This window comes from Argiope bruennichi, chromosome 5, assembly GCF_947563725.1.
Source record: "Argiope bruennichi chromosome 5, qqArgBrue1.1, whole genome shotgun sequence".
In the NCBI taxonomy this organism is placed as follows: domain Eukaryota; kingdom Metazoa; phylum Arthropoda; class Arachnida; order Araneae; family Araneidae; genus Argiope; species Argiope bruennichi.
The window spans coordinates 25607493-25632522 of record NC_079155.1 but is presented as its reverse complement, the minus strand read 5'-3'; the positions used below and the strand labels follow the sequence as shown (position 1 = coordinate 25632522).

Here is a 25030-nt window from a genome sequence, read left to right as displayed (position 1 = left end):
AATTAAATTACATTAAAATTTTTTTAAAGAAATTATGGGTACACTAATTTTGAATTAAATTATACAAAATACTGCCGCACTCTCTGTTTATTAAAGTATTTCTTCCTAATTTAACTTAAAAATACTAAATTATAAAAAAATTAATTCATAATATTTCTAAAGAATTATTAACTGTTTTTATTAATTTCAGATTATTTATTAAAACTAAATTGTTACATATTTAAAACAAATCTTCATTGGCATTTTAGTTTAACCTCCATTTTTTTCAGATCATTTCGATACATTTTGTGCTCTATCATGAAATCAACTGTTGCTTGCATTTAACCCTTTCAGCAATCTTCATGAACCTTTGAGGAGTGGGAGATAAATGGACTTTTCCTGACTAGTTGTCAACCTTTAACCCTCCATCAGGCTCGGGTCATCTGTCAGATCGCTTGGGTATAATCTGTAGTCTTTCTTGAAACCAATTCCAGATTATTTTTAGCGTTTTTAGCTGTCTTCATGTAGCTTTAAAGAGTTGGAAGAAATGAATTTCACAGACTGCCTCTTGAATGTCTGTAAAGGATTTGCTATCTGACAGATTGCCGCGCCTAAGGTCGCTACCTTAATTCATTTTCTTTTTATTTTATTTATACTTTTTTGTGTTAAATGGTTACAACGAGATACAATATAACATTTATTTCGTTTAAGAATACATTTTTCCTCTCTCTTATATATGATATTTTTAAATCCGTAGCGACTGATATAAGCGATAATAATGCTAAAAAATATAATATATGTAAATTAATTTTTGTTTGTTCTTTTTTTTATGCTCTGTCGTACCGTTCATCCGATTGCTATTAAACTTTGCGAACTTATTGCTTTGAACTTAGAAAATCCATGTTTTCCACATGGCCAGTTGTATGTAAGATGCTGACGTGTTGGACAGCCAAGACATTTATTTGTTTTTGCTGAAAACGGAAAAACAAAAAATATCGTCTACTCTAAAGCACTTGAATAATAAAGTCAAAGAAATAGAATAAATAGTATTTATACTTCTCCTTTATATAGGATTTAACTTCAATGAATGCATTCTTCGTCGACAAGAAAATAAAGATCATTCTTTCGATCATTCCTAATGAAACAAGATAGCTAATTCAAATTTCAAACGATATTTCCAAGATTATTTCTTCTGCGGAAGCAACGAGCCGGGTACTAGTTGATATAATATAATATAACATAATTAGTGACTGTAGACAAAAAAATAATTTTAGAATATCAAGAATAGGGAGTATGAATTTTATGGGCAAAATGTATGCATACAGCAATATTTTAAAAGTAAAACGCAATTGCCAGGTGTGATTTATTTTAACGGAATACTAAATTCCATTAGAAAACTATCAAAATTTTATTTATTGGTAAGGAAAACAGAATAAGAGACCTCCAAGCTTTTCTTCGCAATTGGTTAATTCAATGCTAATAGGATACCGACAAAGTTGTTTAACTGTTTCCAGCTTTTCGAGCTGAAAGTAACTGTCTACTTTCTCATGAGAACATATTCCATCAAAAGGCATACCGCCCCTGTCAAAGCACAAAAACAAGGAAATTTTTTATGTTACATGAATGGAATTATTTAAGTTTGAAACACAATAAAATAAAATGCAAATTGGTAGTTAGAACACATTCATTTGTGAAAATGATAAATTTGAGTAGCATTTTTTTTTTTTCATGACTAATTTCAGATTGTTCTGATACATCTGATTTTATTTTTTTAATATTTGAACCTATATCTAAGTTTATTTTATAAGGACCAATATCTATTCATTTAATATTATTTTAACAAACTGTGATAATCTGGAATTTTAAAAGCATTCATAATAAAAATTGCTTAATTTCTGTTAAATTATTTCCTTTTAAAATTGCTTTATTTCCCTTTTATTTAGTGATAACTTTTCTCGCACAGGAATTCTAAAAAGTGAAAATATTCCAAACTTTAAAAAATTTGATATTGGAGCCGTAATTTTGTCGAATTTCCACATTTCTGAAAACCCTAGGTCCAAAAAAACATTTTAACTTACATTTTAAAACAAGATAACTTAAAAAAGCTTTGACTAAATGGATGAAATTTAGTATATGGTCTTTATGTCAAACTTTGTAATTTCTATGAAATAGACGAAATCCATTCAGAGGAAGTCTACTTGTTAATACAAGTTACGCGATAATTACAGAACGTAAACGTTCGCATTTCGCATCTGAATAGTAAATCTGCATCAAGTTTTGAATCAAATCGATGTAAGTGTAGACCGTCTGTCGGTCTGTCATGAAGGATTTAACTTTTTGTCTCTCTGTACTTGAGTGCGCATATAAACGCCATAATTGAAAAACGTAAAGATCTAAATAAATGAAATTTGGCATACTATCTTTTTTTGCTAAAATTGTTATTCTCTCACAAATTTTGATTTCAGTTTATTGGGAAAAAAAATGTCCAAAACTTATATTCAGTTATTCCCCACTGCTGCGAAACACAACATTTTTATAAGCGAAACTCTGAAAATAAATATACGAGCATTTGAGCTGTTCACGGATTTGCCCAAATTCCACAATTTTTAAAGGGGTAGATAGCATCTATATTAGACATTTTGTGAAAAATTTACGGAGACTATACCCATTGATTTCTAATTGATTTAACTATTAATATGTTAGCAAATTTTGCTATACTATGAATAATAGAGACAGATCAATATAGCTTGGCTATTTTATTTCAAAAATTAAGCGATGAAAACCTTATAGATAATAATAATAATAATAATAAACGAACATGCTAACTGATAAATTATTATAGCTAATATAAGGCATAAAATAGCAGCACCTGAAGAAGAGTTAAGAACCTGAAACTGCAACTGTAATCTCATAGATGACCGCACCTGAAACCTCAGCTTTTTTATTTTCTCGTATATTTAGTATAGAATGAGTATAGTAATTGTATAGTATGTAATACACAAATTTAGTAATTGTATAGTATGAGTATAGTAGTCGAGATTTTTGACGAAGTTACAGGTTTTAGACCTCCATGAATTCGAGAAACACAATTTCGGAAAATATCCGTAATCTCTATGACAAAGATAACTCAAAAATTCATTGAGCTAGACGGATGAAATTTGGTATACGAGATTTAAACCAAATGTGCAGATTTCTACCAAAGCAAAATCTCCCCATAGGAAGTCTGTCTGTCCAGGGGTTCGAATATAATTTAGTGCACGATAACTACAAAACGAAGAAAACTAGTTAGATAAAATTCGAATCACAAAATTAACATCGATAGTCTAGACATCTATAGCGGCTGACCGTCTGTCAGTCCGTACTTTCAGAAACATATAAATGCGATCATTCAAAAACGCAATGACTTGAATATATCAAATTTAGAACGTGATTTTGTGACTGCAAGTGTAGTTCAGTGACAAATCTTTGTTTCGGTCTTTTGAAAAAAAAAGTATCTGAAAGACAAATTCAATTTTCGGATACTATTAATTACATACCAGGAATTAATTGTCAAATAACTAGTCTAAGATGACACGAGAGTTAGAGTAAAAGGGCTAAATCCTCCACAAATGTTAATACTTCGTAACTATTGTATGCCAATACTATGCAAGGCGTTCTCTGGGATAACACCGTTATTTGAGAGTATGCGAGAAAGTTTAGGGGAGGTCACTGCCCTTGGTTTTTTCGTTTATTTTATTTTACTTTTATGTACATATTTTATAATATATCGAAATTTATTAAATGCAAAATTTATTTGACTTGGAAGTATTGTTCGTTTTTTCTAGGAATGGGAAATGATTGAACAAAATGGACGACTGGTATCATAATACCGGACTCCGAAAGTAAGAAACAATTTAATTTTGCAATATGATCAAAACAAGAATCGATTGAATCGATTAAGTATGTGTATGTATCCTATCGATATATATGTATCCTATTGGGATTTAAAAAAAGGTGAAGTTGATTTCTTATACAATGCTGCAATAAATATCAAAATTATATTTATCTTTTATAATAATAAAGATAAATTTGTGTGTGTTGCAATATGAGGCGGCGGTTTTGCAAGGCGATACCATTTAGCCACAACCACCAAATTTAGCACATATATACTTATAAGGATGAGAATGTGCATTTCGAAGTGATTTTCTTGAAATTTAATTAATTAAAAATCAAGCGATGTTTTGGTGTCTTTCAGCGATACTTTCCAAAATATCATTACACAAAAATAAATTTTAAAATTAAAAAAATTACTATTTAATTATAACGATTTTGTAGTCGTGCAAATTTTTCCTGAGTTTTGGTAATTTTTAAAATATTTTTTTGTGTCATTTCCAATATTAGATTACATTGTTACCGGAAATTCAAGCTATTTTCATTTGTTTCATCAAATATTAAATTGCGCCTTATATTGTTGAAAGCTAAAGAAGTGTTCTGTCTAAATTTGTGTAATTTAAATGAATAAAACAAATAAAAAATGTATTAAGTACAAAACTTAGATGAACCGCACATTTACATTTTTAATATTTCTATGGTTTCATGGAACTGGTTTCCATTGGAAAGGTCCTTGTACAGAATAAATATATAAAGGACATTTAAAATTACACGTCTTTAATATCTAACAATTTGATGAAAACACGGATATGAAGTTCTATCTAAATTATTTATCTGAAATAAATATATAACCAAAGTCCATAAAAAAAACTGGCTGGTTGCCAAGCACGACTAGTTAGCAATAAAAATAGAACAAAAAATCGTGGAAATTTTCTTGGTAAGTTAACTAATTAAATTTTGCAAGATTACTGACAAAGATTCCTAATTAAGAATATTGGATTGTCGTTTTTTTGTCTCCACGAACATGAAAATATCTTTACAAAAAACTCATGAGTATAGATTCTCTCAAAAGATATGCCGTATATTTCTATCAAAGCACCATGAACAGAAGTTTCCATGTTAAATCAATAGTGCTTATTTAAATTTAGGGCAAAGTAATATAAAATACAAAATATTGTCAGAACACATTCACTTACAAAAACGATGCACTTAAGTTAAGGATATATATATATTTGATACTTATTATTTTATTCTTAATCATAGTTTATAATACTTGAACTTATACATAATCTACTTTTTAATAACCAAAATCAATTGCTACTGATTTGAGATTACTTTAATAATCTGTGTTAAATCTGAAATTTTAATAACATTGTAAAATTAAAATATAACATTGTAATAAATAGTTTTAATAACATTGTAATATCTACCTTAATTCTGATTTATTTATATAATATTAGGTACATAGTCTTGTCAGGAGAACCATTGCTATTGGAAGACTACCTATTGCAATGGTTCTCATGACGAAACTTCGGGAAAATTTCTGCATGCATATATATATATGGGTGTGTGTGTGTGGGTTTGAGTTTTCATCTCAGAACCAATAATGATGAGAATTTGATCGTTTTTAATTAAAAATTAAAGGGACTGGCACAGCATTTAGGACGAGCACAACACTTAAAATACCATTCGTGTTGCCATCATTTGGGGCTAAATCAATCCCCCCCACACATATATAATGCTTCTTCCATGTTATTTTGCCCGCTGGTGTGGTGTGGTGTGGAGAGAGGGGTGCCAGCTCAGTTGTCGTCCTCGTCATCTGACCGCGGTTCAAAATTACGAGGTCCGTCCCAAAATAGCCCTAGTGTTGCTTCAAACGGGACGTTAATATAACTAAACTAAACTAAAACCCATGTTATTTTGTGAACAATTTAGCTGCAATAATTTCGTTTGAATTTTAACTGTCTTGGAACATGTTGTTAGAAATATAAAAATCTCGGACGAGTTCGTAAATGGCCCATCTATCTCAAAGAAGGGGTTGAAATTCTTCCTTCGCGATAACTTTCTTAATATTGAAGATAGAAAAATAAATCCGATTAGTCAAATTAGCGCCTCATTATGATAAACAACTTTTGGATTTAAAAATTTTTGATACTGCAATATCTTAGAACAATCTAACTTAGAAGTTAGAGACTGAAAAGTAAGCCGTAATATTGATTGTTTCTAACACCAACAATTTGTGCCGCCAGATAGTAATTTAGATGTAAAAGAATCTACCTTTGTCTTCCAGCTTGCAAAAAGATTTTTTTTTTTTTGGCGAGATGTTGCCATTTTTTTATGTATAATATACGCTGAAAAAATATTTCTTATGTATTTAATTATAAAAGTTAAGGGTTAAGAATTTATAAATTAAAAAAAAAACATAAAACTATTATGGAGCATATAACAGTTGCGCCTAAAAAAACTTTTAAATATCGCCATTTTCTCTTAGAACCTTCATTTTAGACATTACATTTTTGGAGAAATCGAACTTTTATTATTGACCCATAAGCTTCGAATGAGCCAATTTCTTCTGCATTGTTAAAATATTAAAGTTATACGATATTAATCTCACAGAGAACTTAATTGTCTTCATACAACTGCGTGTCGTTTTTAACAGTGAGCTTTACAAGTAGATAAAACGTACCTTTTTTTTCGCACGTTATCGAATCTTTGCAATCCGAAATATTTTTCCCCCTCGGTTATTTTTTAAGGATATACAGCTAAATGTGGGTTTGGAACTATTCATGGAGAACGGTATTTCGCAGCTTGAAGGGAAGATATAGATTAAGGTTATATTTCTGTAATATAAATCAGCGGCGAACGTCAAACGAAACATTTCCAATTCACTATTTGCATTGAGGATGCAAAACAATTTGCATGTTAATCTGATCATGATATTCATGCTCTGTGACATTTTTGAGGGCTTTTTGATACGATTGAACTTGGCTAACTCGAATTAATGTTATTCGAATTTTGAAATAATTCGAACTTTTCTCCGGTCAATATCTTGTAACTTTAAAAGAGTTTTTCTTGTATATATATATATATATATTTCGTGTGTCTCGGAAAAGGCACTTACGATTTGAATCCAATTTTATATTTAGAAAGTTTTTCTCTCTAAGTTTATCTATAAAGGTGTGTTTCCTGAAAAAAACGTGAGTTAAAAAACAAACAAAAAATTATAACCAAATATTGACGTATGCCTATACATGATCTGCATGAGATGAAGTAACGATCAAGGCTTCAAACTTTCATACATTTTTTTTTATGTTCAATCCCGCGTTTGCAATTCCATTTGATTTCGCTTATACGCTTATGTATAGCTTACAATACAATTATACCTTAATTATATTATAGCTTACAATACAATACCTTACATAGGATACAATTTTATTAAAAAGAACTGTCTAGCAAAGCTTTGTCTCCCAGGCACTTCATATACTATGTTGACATATCATCTTTCTTTCGGTTTTATTTTGAATAATTCGAAGTCAAATTAAAACATTGTTTCTAATTCTAAATATTGTCCGTTTATTAAATAAAATTGTCCTCATCTTGTATTCCGAGATATCATTACTCAATTAGATGTAAGGTCCTACATTTACTCGTAGACTTGATTACTGAACAATTCCAATGAAATAAAAAAGAAAAAAAAAAAATATTTCAATTAAAAAAAGTGCGTCGTTAGATGCAAGTTGGTACATTCATTTAAAGTTTTATTGTACAATTATTGCATTAAAAGGGATATATATTATCTATGAAAAGGGTTTTTTTACTTTCTTGTATACCCAGTACGGGAAAAGTATAATATTCGCCAAAAAATTCGAACTCGAGATTTTGACAAATCTTCACGTTTTATACCTCACTGAGATCGAAAAACACACACAGAAAATATTCGTTTGTTCAGAGGAAGTCCGTCTGTCCGAATATAAGTTAACACGATAATTACAAAACGAAGAGAGCTAGATAGATGAAACTGGATACAATGATTTAAGATCTATAGAGTAGAAACCTATCAAATTTTTAACTAAATTCAACTACGGGGTGTCTGTCTGTCTGTCCGTACTTTCAGAAATAAATAAACGCGATTACTCGAAAACACAATGGCGCTTAAATATATCAAATTTAGTATGTGATTTTGTGACTACAATTATAGTTTTGTGTCAAATTTTTGTTTCAATCGGTTGAGAAAAACCTGTCTAAAACACATATTTGATTTTTGGATACTATTCATTCATGTCGGGAATAAATCATCAAATAACTCGCCAAGTATCAGACGATAGATTCAGTAAAAACGCTAAATTCACGACAAAAGTTAATATTCGTAACTATCGTACACCAATGCCATATAAGGCATTCTCTGTCTGACAAGTTTATTAAACAAATGCGAGAACGTTATGGGGAAACCAGTCCCGCTGGTGGAAATTTGAGACGATATGAATTTATTTTTGTGCAATAATTTTTTTCCAAAGTTATAGCGAGAAAATAGCAAAATTCAGGTTAATTTTTAATTAATTTATCAAATAATTTTGCACCTTTACTTTCTTATTTTTTTTATGTAATCCACATAGATACTGTTTAATATCCTTTTTCCTTAGTTCTCGACGACAGAAGATGCTCACACGAATAAATATTTGACGAAACAGTGAAAGCGATTTGATACTCAGCAAAATAATGACATCTTTTGTAAAATATATCAGTGCAATAATATTTTTAGGAATTATTGAGGAAAAGATCCTGGGATTTTGCTTAATCTTTACTTAATAAAAAATATAATTAAAATTTAGCAAAAAAATAGCTTCGAAGTGGACATTTCCATTCTCCTATGTGTATTTCTATCCAAATTTACTAAACGTATGTTAAGTTGCCAAAATGTACGCCAAAGTACGCCAAAATGTACACATTCTTCTTTATTATTAGTAGAGATAAATAAAAACCTTATGCTATTGTTGTTAAAAATTTTCTATTAAACAATCTTGATCATACTTTTGACAGACAGTTTCTTCTGCTTCTTATGCATTATGTTTACAGTAGCGTGGCGAGAACAAGGCGGCGCCCAGGGCAAAATATGATTTTTTTTTTCGCCAACTAAACGTCATCAGTTGCCTTTACAAAAGTAAATGACGACAGATTTTTTTTTTTTAATCCGACTAATGACCTCAGGTGACCAGCTGGTTCGCCAAGAATAATAGTTCTATTTGATTTCAGATAAATCGTTTAGATATAACTTCATATCCATGATTCCATCAAATGAGACGTTAACCCTTGTTGTTTGAATTGTCTCATTTAAGTTCTTATTATTATATACATGGACCATTCCAATGAAGACAGTCCCATAACATTATAGTGCTATTAAAAGTGCAAAAGTAAAAATTTTCCTCCTAAAATTCGCTATGTTGCAACTCCACGTTATTATTCATCTTGTAAATTACGCATATATTAAATAAAATCCTTCTTCTTTAACTTTCAAAATTGGTGAAAAAAATCATGCCATTAAATATTTGATGAAACATTGAAAGTGGTCGGAATTTTAAAGCAACAATATATATATACAGTAGACTCCCGATTATCCGCGCCTGCCGCACAAAGTTTTTTTTTTTTTTTTTTTTGACTGATTGTTTCAAAAAGGTGCAGTTTTACAGTTATGCTTTTGTAATTACATAATACATTACAGTATTAAAACAGTACATATGTATTAATTTTTCTGTGTATCCTTGACGCCTCTCGTAAATACTAAGCACTTTTCTTTTGTCATTAACAAAATGCATTTTAGGTTAGTTTTGAGTGATATACTAAAATATTAAGCGTTAGTTAAACATTTCCTGCTGTTTATTTTACGTTTTATTGTACACAAAACGATTTTTCAAAGTTGGAATGACTGTTTTCTCTTTTGCAATACCCGTTTTTAGCTTTTTTTTCGGATTATCCGCGATTTTTGTTATCCGCGGCGGCCGCGCCACCCAATTCCGCGGATAATCGGGAGTGTACTGTATTTAAAAATTAGCAGGAGTGGTTCGCCCAAAACTTTCTAATAAACTTGTCATGCCAGAGAACGCCTTGAATGGCATTGGCGTACATTATAGTTATGAAATATTAACTTTTGTCGCGAATTTAGCATTTTTATTGAATCTATCGTGGGCTATTTGGTGAATTATTTGGCGATGAATCCCTGACATGTGTTAATAATTTCTAAAACTCTAATTTGTGTTTTTGGCATGTTTTTCTCAATTGATTGAAACAAAAATTTGACACAAAACTGCACTTGTAGTCACAGATTCTCATACCAAATTTGATATATTTAAATCATTGCGTTTACTTATTTCTGAAAGTACAAGTCCACAGACAGTAAACCTGTTTACACAATAGGTGCTAAATCTTTGCACCGAATCTCATCCATCTAGCTCTGTTTGTTTTGCACTCTATACATATTTTACTCAAAATTTGGCAGAAATCTGCAAATTTGACGTGAAGACAGTACACCAAATTTCAACTATCCAGCTCAAATCGTTTTTGAGTTATCTCTGTCACAGACAGACGGATATTTTTTCAAAAATGTGTTTTTCGAACTTAAGGAGGTATAAAACGTGGGGATTTGTCATAATCTTAAAATCGAATTTTTTGACAATTACTATACTTTCTCTATTCTCCGTAAACAAAAAAGTAAAAAGTGCCAAACATCGGGGAAAAAATTTGCTGATCTAATAAATTGGTATCATTAAGAACTTTTTTTTAAATTTTGAAATGATGCAAAGTTTAATCTATACTTATAATAAAGCTCAATGTGTGTGTGTGTGTGTGTGTGTGTGTCTCTTGGCGCTCTACAGGCCAGACCGTTTGACATACAGCTACCAAATTTGGTACATGTATACCTTGGAGGTTGGGAATGTGCACCTGGGGTTTCTTTTTTCGAATTTTTAATTAGAATTTTAATTATTAATTAAAAACTAACTTTCCCGCCAAAAAAATCTTCCATTTTCCCCACCGCCAACTTTTCCGCCAAAAAAATCTTCCATTATCCCCAGCGCCAAACGAGAAAGGCTTCAGTTTTTTTTTTCTCCCAACAGTAATGAGGCTAGGGTTAAAATTTTTCGGCGGATTATTTCAATCGGTTCTGTTTATTTTCTTAATGTTTGATGCATTTAAAATTAAACATTGTTAATGAACCAATCTTTCAGATTCATTCTGAAGTACTTTTGAATTAAAATAAAACAGAATAAAGGAAATTAAAAATTTCTAATCCGCATAGCGTTACCCCAACTGGCGTAGAAAAAATCACGTATTTGCGTTACGTAACCGGCGAAGAAAATTCACGCATGCGCATTCTGTTCTGATTGTTGCCATGACAACGTTATCATTGGATGATTTAAATTATTTTTGGGTTAGTTGCATGCTTTTGTAAGTAAATTGTATTTATGTTAGTTATATATTTTTTGTATATGCTTATAGTTTTAAGTACATCGTTTTTTAAGTAGTTTTTTTAAAACCTGTTTTCAACCGTTTATTTTCAACGATTCGTTTTATTTTCTTAGTGTTTGATGCATTTAAATTTAAACATTGTTGATGAATCGATCTGCTCATAATGAATCTAAGAAAATTTTGTTGACCAACTCTTGAGATATTACATAAATTTAAAAAGATATTCTTTAGTGCCCATAAAGTTTAAACGCTGAGTGACTCTATTTTCAGTAATCAGATTATAAAAAAATGCTTTGTTTCAGTAAAAAATATTATTATATTAATTGAAGATAAATTCTTTCCATTTTAATTAAAAGCATAAATTCTACGGGTGCTAACAGAAAATTAGAGAGATACATATCACGTTATGACTGAAGGCCTTTATAATATTATGAATGAATTATATGATAATCAAAATTTGAAGTTTTAAAATATTTTGATGAAGAAGCTATTAAAGTAGAAATTGCATAAATATTTAATTATTAAAATTTAAACGAATATTAAGATTGGCGAACTGGCTGGTCGCCAAAGGCGGCTAGTATATATATATATTGCACAATAATTTAAAATATATATATTGCACAAAGTTTAATATTTGTGCAATATATATATTTTAATTTATCGCGGTAACACGTCAAAATTCAGCTAAATTTTTAATTAATTAAAATTCCTTTTATAATTCAAAAATATTATTCCGGGATATATTATTTCCACCCTCCAATGTATCATCTTTATACATAGAAGAAGCAATGGTAACGAAACAGCTACTGAATTGTTGTTTTGAACTTGTCTTTTTTTTATCATAGGTCTTCAGTTAGAAAAAAAGGGAATGAATAAAATACGTAAGCTTTAAATTCATTACCCTTATTTTCTTGCATTTTAATTTTTAACCATGCTGTAACTTTTTTTTTTTAATTTTACGGAAATATTTTATACTTTTCATAAAATTCAATGACATAACGAATGTATGAACGGCACCTCCTCAATACAGCACATAATAATAGGAGATTTTGGTATTATTACAAGTGCCATTCAGCTAGGATTGATATATAATTATTTTACCCTAACGGTTTTATAAAGATGGAAAAACACTTGAAGCATGATTTTTTTTTTCGCATTTGATTTTAAAAAGAAGTATATGCGCACTGAAGTTCTGTTTCTATGTTTTCCCTTAAGACTAATGCCAGGGACCCCCTCCAATCGTTACGCCACTGGTGTAATACACTGAAATTATCATAATTGCCTCGTTTACCTCCTAATAAAGATGCTATCTCTTTTCTAGTAAAAAAAAATAATAGAAAGTGATAGGAAGAGTGATAAGTGATTTTGAGTGAAACCGCGAACGTCATGATTTCTCAGATTTTTATTTTCAGAGTCTCGCACATGAGCGTTTTCTGCTTCGTAGGGAGAAAAAAAAACCAAATATGCATTTTGGATGTCTCACTTTTATAATCGACTACGATTCCACAGATTTTTATTTTCAGAGTCTCGTACATGAGCGCTTTATGCTTCGCAGTATATTGAAGAAAAAACACAAATATGTATTTTGGATGTCTTACAAGCTCAGTACAAATTCGTATACCAAGTTCCATTCATTTAGGTCACTGAATTATCGCATTTGCATGCGTGTGAAAGTACGTACAGGCAGACAGCTATCGCTTAGACGGATTTGATTCAAATTTTGATAAGTATCTACACTTTAGATGATAAAACTGCATATTACATCTCCTTTATCTATGTCGTTGCGTTTTTTTGAAGACGGATTTGATTCAAATTTTGATAAGTATCTATACTTTAGATGCCCAAATTGCGTATTACATCTCCTTTATCTATGTCATTGCGTTTCTTTGAAGACATATTTGATTCAAAATTTGATAAGTATCTACACTTTAGATGATAAAACTGCATATTACATCTCCTTTATCTATGTCGTTGCGTTTTTTTGAAGACGGATTTGATTCAAATTTTGATAAGTATCTATACTTTAGATGCCCAAATTGCGTATTACATCTCCTTTATCTATGTCATTGCGTTTCTTTGAAGACATATTTGATTCAAAATTTGATAAGTATCTACACTTTTAGATGCTAGTACACTTCCTTTATCTATGTCCTTGTGCTTTTTAATATCTAGTTTACATGCGTACGGAAGTAAAGACGATAAACCCCTTTTTATGGATTTTTCTCAAAGTTTGTAGCAGTACTGCACTTTAGATTCTAAGACAATGTAGCAAATTTTAGTTAATGAGTTCTTCTAGTTTTGTAAAGATCGTATTCACTATTATTTTGATTGACAGATTCCTCAGCATGGATTTGGTTGAAAATTAGATGAAATTCTATAAATTTGATTTCCAAGACTACAGCTAAATTTCATCCTATCAAGGCGATTTTGAATCAACTTTGCAACAAACTGAGAGACATATATACTTCCACAAAAAAAAAAAAAAAAAAAAAAGTGTTTTTTCGCGTGATATTTGAAGATTTATCAAGAACTTGAGTTCGAATTTTTGACGATTACGATATTTTCTCTGTGTATTTCGTTAAAGTGAAAGTAAAAATGGAATAAACGCCCTAATGTTTAATTTCCATGACGACATAGATATTTATAACCCTCTTACTCCACGTGTTTCTCGGTTGCCACGCCATTGGGAGTTTATATCTATTAACTTCGAATTTTAAACTTAATTTCGAACAACTGATTCGAATTAAACTTGTCTTTAAAACTTCAAACTAGGAATTTTATTCGAGTCGAGTTGATTCATATGTCAGTTTAAAAGGAATTAAAATAAAGACGAATTTATTTTAGATGATAGTTTAAAGCAAAATTTAAATAAATTAAAAACGAATTTTGCTGGTGTGGAAATAGAATATCTTAATTCATGTGGAAGAATATAATTGTAATATTTTCATTTGCGCAAATCTTCTGAAACACTGAGCCTAAATAGGGTTTCTAAGTATTTAAGTTGCAAATGCGTTGAAAACTTTTGTCCAATTTTCGGACACATTTATTTATTTTTCTTTGTTTGCGGTTTTTTTTTTATTATTATTATTTAGGTGTAATTGATTTTTCACTTATATCGTCACGTAAAAGATTTAAAATTTTTCACTTGTGTATTCTCAATAACAATACACTATTTTAACATTTTCAAAACGAAATAATAATCTTTTCTAGACCGTGCTAATTAACCCGCGAGCACTCGCACCCATTTTCGAACACGAGAACTCGCGCCGGGTATCTCATACCCTAATTCATTTCTACTATTTAAATATTAATTAATACTGTTTATAAGCAAACCTTAGGTAGTTAAAAATTACAAAACAATGCATTTAAGAATTTAAGTGAATTTAATAATAATTACTTACATGTTTAGAGACAATTTTTACAAATTACATACTGATGCTCTACACAGAGACTCCTTTCACATTTTTGGCACATAAACCTTGATTTTCTGTCTTTATTACATGGACAAAATGCACATCGTTTATAGTTTCCTTTGAGCTTTTTTGCAGGTGGTTCACTATTAGTAAATCCCAATTCCTTAGAAGTGCTTGGATTTGTTATTATTCCTTGAGGCTTACGGTTTCTGGTGTTGTTCTGAAAGAGCGAGTCCCAGTGTTTTCAAAAATAAATGTCTGTTTCTGAACTGTGTGGGAGGATTTTTCGTGGACATCAACAAAATCCTAGAATTAATACCGGCCACATTCGAAATTGAAAACAGAATAACCATTGGCCAGCGATTTGATACTCTTGCAATTGTGTATACTGCAGCCATTTCATCGACAACATCCACAACACCTTTCGTAAGATTATAAAATGTGATTATATCTGGTTTCTTCAATTCCATGGTAGTTTCGTCTATTTTATCATCAGTATGCATTGTGGACAACATAACTACATTCTTGTTCTTTTTGGCAGAATACGAAACAATTGTAGTTTCTTTTTGAAACCCAAAGACTGAGGAGTACAACTCCTTTTTAACCAAAAATTCAGGCGGTATTTCTCTTTTATTTTGTCTAAGTGTTCCAACAATTGTAATTTTGCTTTTCAAAAGTTCTTGTGCTTGCTCATAACCCGTATACCAGTTATCAGTTGTCACGTTACGTCCAGAATTGAAAAGCGGTTTCATCAACCGCATCACAATGGCTTTCGAACTACAGTCTATTTTGAAGGGTCCTTTTGGTTGCTTACCAGCATAGATCTCCATATTACAGGTATAAAAAAACACTAGAATCTACCAATGCAAATATCTTGATGCCGTACTTAGCAGGTTTTTTGGGCATATACTGCCTGAATCCACATCGCCCCCGAAAAGGTTCAAGTTTTTCATCAATAGTGGCAAATTCTCCAACAGAATACGCATTTTTACAATTTGTTACAAATGTTTCAAAAAAATTCCTGATGGGAGCCAATTTATCTATCTCTCTTCTACTTTGACGATCATTGATATTGTCAAAGCGTAAACATCTCATCAAAAAGAGGAATCGATTGCGACTCATGGTTCTAGGAAATAAGTCGATCCCGGTTCCATCAGTGGCATATAAATCTTTCAAATTAGTGTGTGATGATTTGTGAGTTCCACATAAGTATAGTAGTCCAAGAAATGCTTTTATTTCTATTTCATCTGTCTTCTTTGCATCTCGCTCTCGAGTAAAACGTTCTTGAATGGATTCGATATAAATGTTTGTGCACTGCACCATCATATTTAGCATATTGCTGCCGAAGAGAATACTCCTTGCATCTACGGGAGAAGCGACATTTCTTTCCTGGAAGCTTGCTAATTATATTCCTTGGAGGCTTCCTAACATTTTGCCGATATTTTGTCTTTTCCCATTTTGTTACTTTATCTTTACCTATATAACAATCTGTTGTTGACAGTGAACATTCATCTTCTATTTCTGTCTCAATTTCAGTAGAAGAATCGTGATCGCTGCAATATTCTTCATCCTCAGAGGCAACACTATCGTCAGATAACGGTTCATCGTCACTAGAAACAGTTTCTATAAGGTGTCGTAACTATTCACTTTCTTCCTCGTAATTCATATAGCGCGTCATACTGCACTAAACTAAGAGACATAAATGGAAACGTTTGACGAACACGAGGACTCGCACGGGTATTACATGCCCCCAACCCCTCTTTCTCAAAATCTATTTTTAGAACAGAACTGGTTTTTCCCCCTACTGAAAGAATGTGGCCTTGGATGCAGCTGCATGAAATTCTGGCCTAATCCGAAAAACAGGAAGTAACAAAAACGCTGAATGAAAATGGATCGGGCATGTCATACCCGGTGCGAGTGCTCGCGGGTTTTAAGTTTCTACAAATAGCATCCCTTGATAAAAAAAAATATGAAAAAATATACATTTAAAGATTCTATAATATTTATAATACTGAATATATAAATTACAAAATGAATTATCGTAAATATAAATATTTTAATACATTAATTAAAATGTGGTTCTAAAAGTTATTTTTTAAATTTTTTTCCATCATTAATATTAAAAAGTAATTCGATAATCAGAGCCAGATTATCAAGTAGACAACAAAAAAAAAGCAGTTACCTAAGGGCCCCACAACTTGGGGACCTCGAAATTTCGATATATTATTTGCGATATTTCATGAATATAATAATTTTATGCTTTCATTTAATTTAGAAGGCACTTGAACTCCAGCTGATTCAGATTAAAATCAAGTGTCTTTAAAATGTTTGAGTATGATTCTAATATTCTTAATCAATTATCTTTTACAAGTTTTATATAATATTATTTAAAATATTAAGAAAAAATATGTTGCTTTACAATTTTAAAAATGTTCGGTTTTATAATTACATAGAATTCAGACTGTGTTCAACTTTTTTTTTTTTACTAATTGTTTTAAAAATTGATTCCCGATTTTTTAAATACTTTTTTTATTATATGCGAAATGTTGAAATTATCACTTTCTAAAGAGACTCATCATTGTTTCTTCAATTTATTAGAATTTGTTGCATAAAACTGTTTATATAGAGAATTATAATCAATAAAAAAAAAATCTAGTGCAGGAAATCAGAGGGGGAAGAAAGACCCTAATGCTTGCATTGTCTAAGGGTCCTTAGAGAGCTGAATCCAGCCCAGCGAATCTTTAATTTTTAAAATATTTCATTCAGATTTAATAAATAACGATATGAAATGAATTTTTCTTTTTGTATTTAACTTCAATTATTATTCTTTTAAATGTTTTATTTTTCTATGTCCGATCGATGTTTATTCGGAATCATAAAAAAAAATACGCACACAGAAACAAAGTTACTGCAAAAAAGAAAAAAAAAAAAAAAAAAAAATGTGTGTCCCTAAATTTGCCGCTACGGTGAAAAATAGAAGAAAGATTTGACGAAGGCGCCATTTTCTGTTCCAAGACAGAATGGTAGATAGAACTTAGACCACACAAGAAAGCAGAATTTTAAATCGAATCTAAAAGCATTCCATTACTAATCTGAGCCTTTTGATATAAAGCCAGACAATCATTAATGTGATGGATGACCACAAATGTCCAACTGACCAACCCACCTCATAAACCATGTCAGAAAACACATTCTTGATTACATTGTGTTCAAAAATCATTGAATGGACACATGTTTCTTGAAAAGCATGGTTCTAAGATGTCTGTCCCTAGGTGGGATGAGCAGATGTTGAGAATGAAGCTTATCACTGCTAAGTATGACCTTGAACAAAATGAGTCAGTGATGTCCGGTTTCCACTTACCGGTCACACTTTCCACGAAAATTCCCATGATTTCCCACGTTCCTGAGAGTTCTCGAACAATTATTTCAAGAGGGGTGAATGAAAGCAAATGTTCCTCACAAACTTCAAATACATCCCTAGGTCTCAGATTTCAGATAATAGACTGGTATTTTAAATATTTTTCCTTCGAGCTATCTAGAACAGCTGGACATTTGTGGCCATCCATCACACTTATGACTACGAAAGTGCCAGACCAATCCTTCTTAAGCTTGAATTCTTAAAATATTTTCTGAGATCGAATCGATAAAATTTGAGCTGTAAAAATAATCGGTGAATTCATTAATGAGCGAAATTTTTTGCTCTTTGCTTGAAGTATATATAAATGTAACAGACCCAAATTAACAAATTCTTAGGACCTTGCAACATTTAGATGTCCCGAAGTCTCACTCTTTTTTTTACGCTATTTTTTGAGTATTTTAATTTAGAGCCTTTCATTTAAGTTACAAGAAACGGGCGTTCGAACTTATTCAAATTAAAATCAAATGACGTTTGAATTTTGGAAGATTAATCTTATAACATTCCAAATTAATTTGCTTTTGAATGTTTTATGCTACACTGCTTTATATAAGAAAGAAAAATTATGCTCTTATAATTAAGCAGTATATGTCCTGCTAAAAATGTAATTACTTTTCTCACATTTTATTTAAAATTACTCTAAAATTTTATTGTTATTATCTTATTTTATTTTTACTCTAGATATTGAAACCAAATTATTTGAAAGTGATCCAAAATAAAATGTATCGTTAATTCAGTTGGTCAAAAAATTTCTTGTAAAATCAATAAAAAAAATACTTGGTATTTGAAACATAACTGATATATTTAAAAATAATTTTTAAATAATTAAATTTTTTCAATACAATGTAGATAACATTTTATAATGAAATAGTTCAATTTTTTAAAGAAAAGAATATAAAGTAACAGTTTCTTTTAGAATTTCCTAATAATGTTATTTCAAACTTATAAATAGTAATTAATTAGAAATGTTACTAAAATAATTTTTCAAAATTAATATAAAAATATTTGAATTAATTTAAATAAGATTGAGTTATATGGCTTTAATAATTAAATAAAATTTCAAAATAAAATATCAGTCATTACTATTATCGGCTAAAATCAAAATATGACAAATAAGACTCGGGACGCCTAAGCAATTGACTATTTGTTAATCCAGTCCTGCTTATATGTTCTACACTGACTTTTTTTCCGGTTGTATTATTTTGGGAATCCACTATTTGGAATTATATTTGGGAATCCACTCTAACAAAAAATACGTTCGGAGCAAAAAAAGAAAATGATTTTTAAAAATCTTATATAAAATTACTGTATCTATGCTTTATGTGTTTTAAAATTTTGAAAGGAAAATTTATCCAATGCTAACTTTATAAAAGAACAAAACTTAATAAGTAATTTTATGATTCTTTTTGAATTCAAGTAAAACGCTATATGAAAAAAAAAATGTAATAAATACATTTAATAAATAAATAAATAAATTTAAAAAATAGGTCATTTAATTTAAGCTTGAGATAAAGGCTTGAAGACCTGAATTATTACGGTTAATTTGAAATATTTGATCACTTTATCTTAGAATAAAATGCAATTTCTAAATGTATTTCCGATTTAAAAAAATTTTTTGAAGTGGCAGGTTGATAAGTAAAAATAAAAGAAAGGAAATATGAAATTTTGCTTCTATTTCGTTATCAAAACAAATGTTTATACTAAATTAAAATAGCTTTATAAAATATATTATTCAATAAAAGGCAGACTTTAAGAACCTAGAGAAGTTTAGTTTAGTTTATTTATATTAACGTCCCGTTTGAAGCAACACAAGGGCTATTTTGGGACGGACCTCGTCATTTTGAACCGCGGTCAGCTGACGAGGACGACACCTGAGCTGACAACCCCCTCTCCACACCACACCAGCGGAAGGACGTTTGGTCATGACGGATTTAACGTGCAACAGACCCCCTTACACGACGGTTCTTCGGTGGAATCGGGTCTCGAACCTGCAGCCCTCCGGCTCCGAGCCGAGACCTTACCACCTGGCCACCGCGGCCCGCAGGAACCTAGAGAAAAAGCAGCGCATATTAATGAATTTTCACATAATGATATTCTAATTAGATTTCAATATTTTTCGAATGAATTAGGTGTCTTACTTTTTGTGGAAATTAAACAAATTTGATAATGAAGATTTCGGTTAAATATTAAAAGAAAAAAGGGTCATGCATTTTATATTCAGAGTTGTTTTAGATATTTAAAAATAAATTTTAGTACATGAAAGAATAAAATTCATGTGAAAATTCATTGTGTGCATAAAAATAATTTTACAAAATCAACATTCTATTGGTATTACAGAATTATACACAGTTTTCTTCGATATAAATTTATATTGAATAGTAAGGAAAAGTTAAAAATTACAAAGCATTTAATTTTTTTGAAGTAATGTATTTCGTTTAAAGAGGTTTTTCTTTTGTTAGATATTTGACGTATACAGTAGACTCCCGATTATCTGCGCCTGCCGCACTTAAGCTTTTTTTTTTTTTTTTTGCTTTCAAGCAAAGAGAAAGTGCTTCCAAAGCAAGAAACAAACACAAATGACTGATTTCTTCAAAAAGGTGTAGTTTTACAGCTATGCTTTTGTAATTACATAATACATTACAGTATTAAAACAGTACATATGTATTCATTTTTCTGTGTATCCTTGACGCCTCTCGTAAGTACAAAGCACTTTTCTGTTTTCATTAACAAAATGCATTTTAGGTTAGTTTTGAGTGATATACTAAAATATTAAGCGTTAGTGAAACATTTCCTGCTGTTTATTTTACGTTTTATTGTACATAAAATGATTTTTCAAAGTTGGAATGACTGTTTTCTCTTTTGCTATACCCGTTTTCGGATTATCCGCGATTTTTGTTATCAGCGACGGCCGCGCCACCTAATTCCGCTGATAATCGGGAGTGTACTGTATTTCGTAATCCTAAGTGAATAATTCGTTAAAAGTGCCTAATGGAATCCACCGTCCCCGTAAGTGAAATTCGGATTTGCTTGGAAGTTCCAAGAAAATATGAATTGTATTCTATTCCAGTGATCCCAGTTTGCGAAGGGGAGAGAAATAAATTGTTTGAAAAGCTTTGAAAAGCATGACGTTTCTTTTGACACCTTAGCAATGACCTTCAATTATCATGAATCTGACCTTCAAAATCCAAAGGAAATGCGGTAGTGAGCGCATATAGAAATTCTTGGAAACACACCTTAGAACTATAGAAACCCCGCTATCACTGTACAGGTCCGAAGGAATTCTGAATTTCCCCACCAGAAAAGGATTTCTCATTAGGAGGAACTTATTCGCCCCACTTAAATTCTTAGAAGAGGGGGGGGGGGTTAGTTGGCAGGAAGCTTATAGACATATCCAGACCAGGTGGCTGTGGTTTATTTGAAAAGAGCATGACCGCCTTAAACCCCTTTTGTGGTGATGATTTATATCCAGCATTGCCCAGGAGAGGGAAGAAGTACTTATTACTTGTTACTAACGTCCTATTTTCGATCCTTCGTCCAAGAGGGGGAAGTCTCCTGATGGATTTTTAAATAATTTTGAAAATTCCTCTGAAAAGGCATGGAAACAATAGCAAGAACAAAAACAAAAAAACAAAAAAATGATGATAAACTTAAAAATCACTCATTAGATTAGGGAAGATTGCTATGAAAAGGCGTGAAAACAACAGCAACAAAAATAAAAAAAAACTATGATGAGAAAGCCAAAAATTATTCATTAAATTAGGGACTCAGAAATCTGTCCCGTCTTATAAGGCTCCTATTCAATGGACATAGGGTTGGATTATCAAATAATCAAAGAAGGGCTAGGGTTTCTCAGATATTTGATATATTCTTTTGCGATATTTTCTGATTATATTAATTTTAGCCTTTCAATTTATTTACAAGGGCTACGCACTCGAGTTGGTTAAAATTCCATTCAAATATAGATTAAATTGTAAAATATTATCTATAATAATTAAAATATATGCGTATATTGCTTTGTATTTTTCAAAAATATGATTCTGTCATCAAAAAATATATAGAATGCACTCAAAAGTTTTTTTATTACTATTTTGGTTAAAATTGTTTTAAATTTGAATGTCAATTTTTTTTTTTTTTTTATGTGTATTGAAAATACTGAAATCAACTCTCGGAAGGATAACGCAATTAAATGCTCCACCAGATTATCAGAATTTTCTGCATGAAACTACTTACATAAATTATTAAGATCAGGGAAAAGTATTTATTGTCAGATCAAAGAGATTGATCAATCTATATGATCATAGAGATACTGTAATTCAATGAGGGAGAGTCTAGACGGCGGGATAAAAATCAATTATTATTTTCAGATGGATTTGTGTTAGAATATATATCGTGAGTTGCAATTCTGATATAACTCGGAAAATATGAATTTCGACTTACGATCTCTCCCATCATTTTAAATCATCTTTGGCATAACAGTATTGGTAAATGTTTTAATTTCTTATTGCTTATTCCTTAATTCATCAATTGATTAAACTCCAAATGATGGATATAATTGATTTTAAAACTAATTGAATTCGTTAAATACTTTATTTTAGAATTTCATTTTCTGTTGCGCCAGTGTTTCAGTCAATTATGGATTTAAATATTCTGCGGCACTAAGTGATGTCATGTTGAGACCTTTCCTTTAATAAATGGTTAATTTTTTCTGTCATTTCAAACTTAATTAACATGTTAATGACTACTTTTAGTTAAAAGTTTTTAATTTCGTAACGAATTTTTAAAAACTTATTTCCTTCCTTGCTGAATGTATCATAGAAAAAAATGATTTAAGTAATAAATTCTAGGAAAATGAACTATAACTATTAGTTATTTATATCCTTACATACAATTAAAAATTATGGGAAATTTTAAAAAAATATTATTTTACTGTACTTGTCGAGTGGATTATCGTATAACTCATTAAATGAATAAACATTATTCAAATATCAATAAATAATTAATAAAAATTTTATTTATTTAATAAGGATTTTTAATATTTAAATGTAACCGCACATTACAGTCGTAATTTTTTTGTAATGTATGAAATATATTTTTTTGCAAATTTATTAATTTATTGTTACTTTAAGTTTAAATTATTTATTTTTATTAATTATTTATTATTAATTTAATATTTTTATCCGTCTTTTTTTAAATATGTGTATCATGGAAAAAATAATTATAATTAATAAAAATTTTAATTCTGAAATAATGATTTCTAATAATTAAATATAACCATACATTGCAATTCTAATATTCTGTAATGCATGGAATATATATTTTTTTATAATTTATTTATTTGACAACAATGTTAATGGCATTATTTAATCCACCTACCTGAGATCCCCTCCCCCTTCAAAATAGTTGTACTAGGGAGCAGTTTAATAGGAAATTTGCTCCGATTGCATTGCACAAATCATTGCATGCAAATATATGTTTATAGCAATGACTTCTTTGGACATATTTCTATTAAATATTGCTGAAAATTGTAAAAAAAGTGTTGAGTAATTAAATTTTTATTTAATTATATTATTGAGTTAAAAGCGGCATAAAATATCCTTTGGAAAACAAAATTGAATATATCTTTATTCTTGCATTTTTTGTCGTATCTTCAGAAACAGAATCTGAAAATAATCAGCAAAATTGTTTACTCGTTAAACTTTCTTAATTATCTGCTAATAAATTTGAATTTCTTTTTAAGTCACAAATAAATATTGTACCCTAAATCAGTTTTCCCAAATAAATTGTTCAGAACGATAAAATATTGCAAATAGTCGCAAATCATTTATTATAAGTGCGCTTGAATGAAAGCCGGTTGATAAAACAGTAAATAACTCGCTTACAGTTAATTAACAATCAGTTTCCGGTTTGTTAGTTATTAGTGTCCGATTTTCTGATTGATAAAGAAAATCTTTGTAAGAGCAATCAATCATCGTAATTATCATCTAGATTTTTTATTGATAAAGAAAACTTTGGAAAGAAATAGTATACATTTTATAGACTTATCTATTGTGGAGAAATTTAACCCATTCGCACACGCGCGAGATGAAATTGACTCTCAGTTGTCATGCACTTAATCTTATTTTATTCGCTATTTGTATAAAAATAAAATATAGTCAGAATATATGAACATTTTTTAATGCAAATAGGTTCTATTTAAAACACAAATGCGATTTTTGATAAGAAAAACCAAAATTTAACCTAGTCTCTTTTTTCGATACCTTTTCTGCATTCATTTCCTTTTCCCACTTTCCATTCATTTAAAACTTTTCAAAATAAGTAGCTTTTTCTGTTTAAAGATATTGAAAGCATAAGGAAATCTATATTTTACATATTGTTTATATTTGAAATTTTTTGGAGAAAAAAAAAATAAACGCTTAAACATATAACTTTGAAAATTAATTACTTTTTCCTTTTATTTTTATATACATACTCAAAAAACACTTTTATCATTTCTCTTTTGAAATAAAACAAATTTCAATCTAATTTCTTCATATAATAAGGGAAAGAATTTTTTATAAGCTTTTGCCACTTTCTTCACGAATAGAAAAAGATTCTCGATCATATTTTGTAAAATATCCAAAATTTGCATTTTGTTCTGATTCTGTATCATCAATATGAGTTAGCAAATTATCTGCAGGAATATTTACCAGAAAAAAATCTGAAACTTTGTTGCCTACGTTTATACACTGTCATGGTCATAACATTAGAAGAATCTGAAATCCTAGCACATGAAGGAATCTATTTGACCCAAACTCTGTGGTAAAAAGGGACATATTGTTTAATTAATTTCTGCTGTTCTAATCTTCTAGCTTCCCCATTAAGGTAAAAGAAGAAAAAAGTGCAGAATTCTAAACAA

The 25030-nt window shown here is 30.0% G+C and overlaps 1 long non-coding RNA gene across 1 annotated transcript in view; it reads right to left on the bottom strand.

Annotated features, from left to right (window-relative positions):
- LOC129969711 (uncharacterized) overlaps positions 1–25030 on the bottom strand; it is a 41134-nt gene that overhangs the window by 12104 nt on the left and 4000 nt on the right. The window lies entirely within an intron of this gene.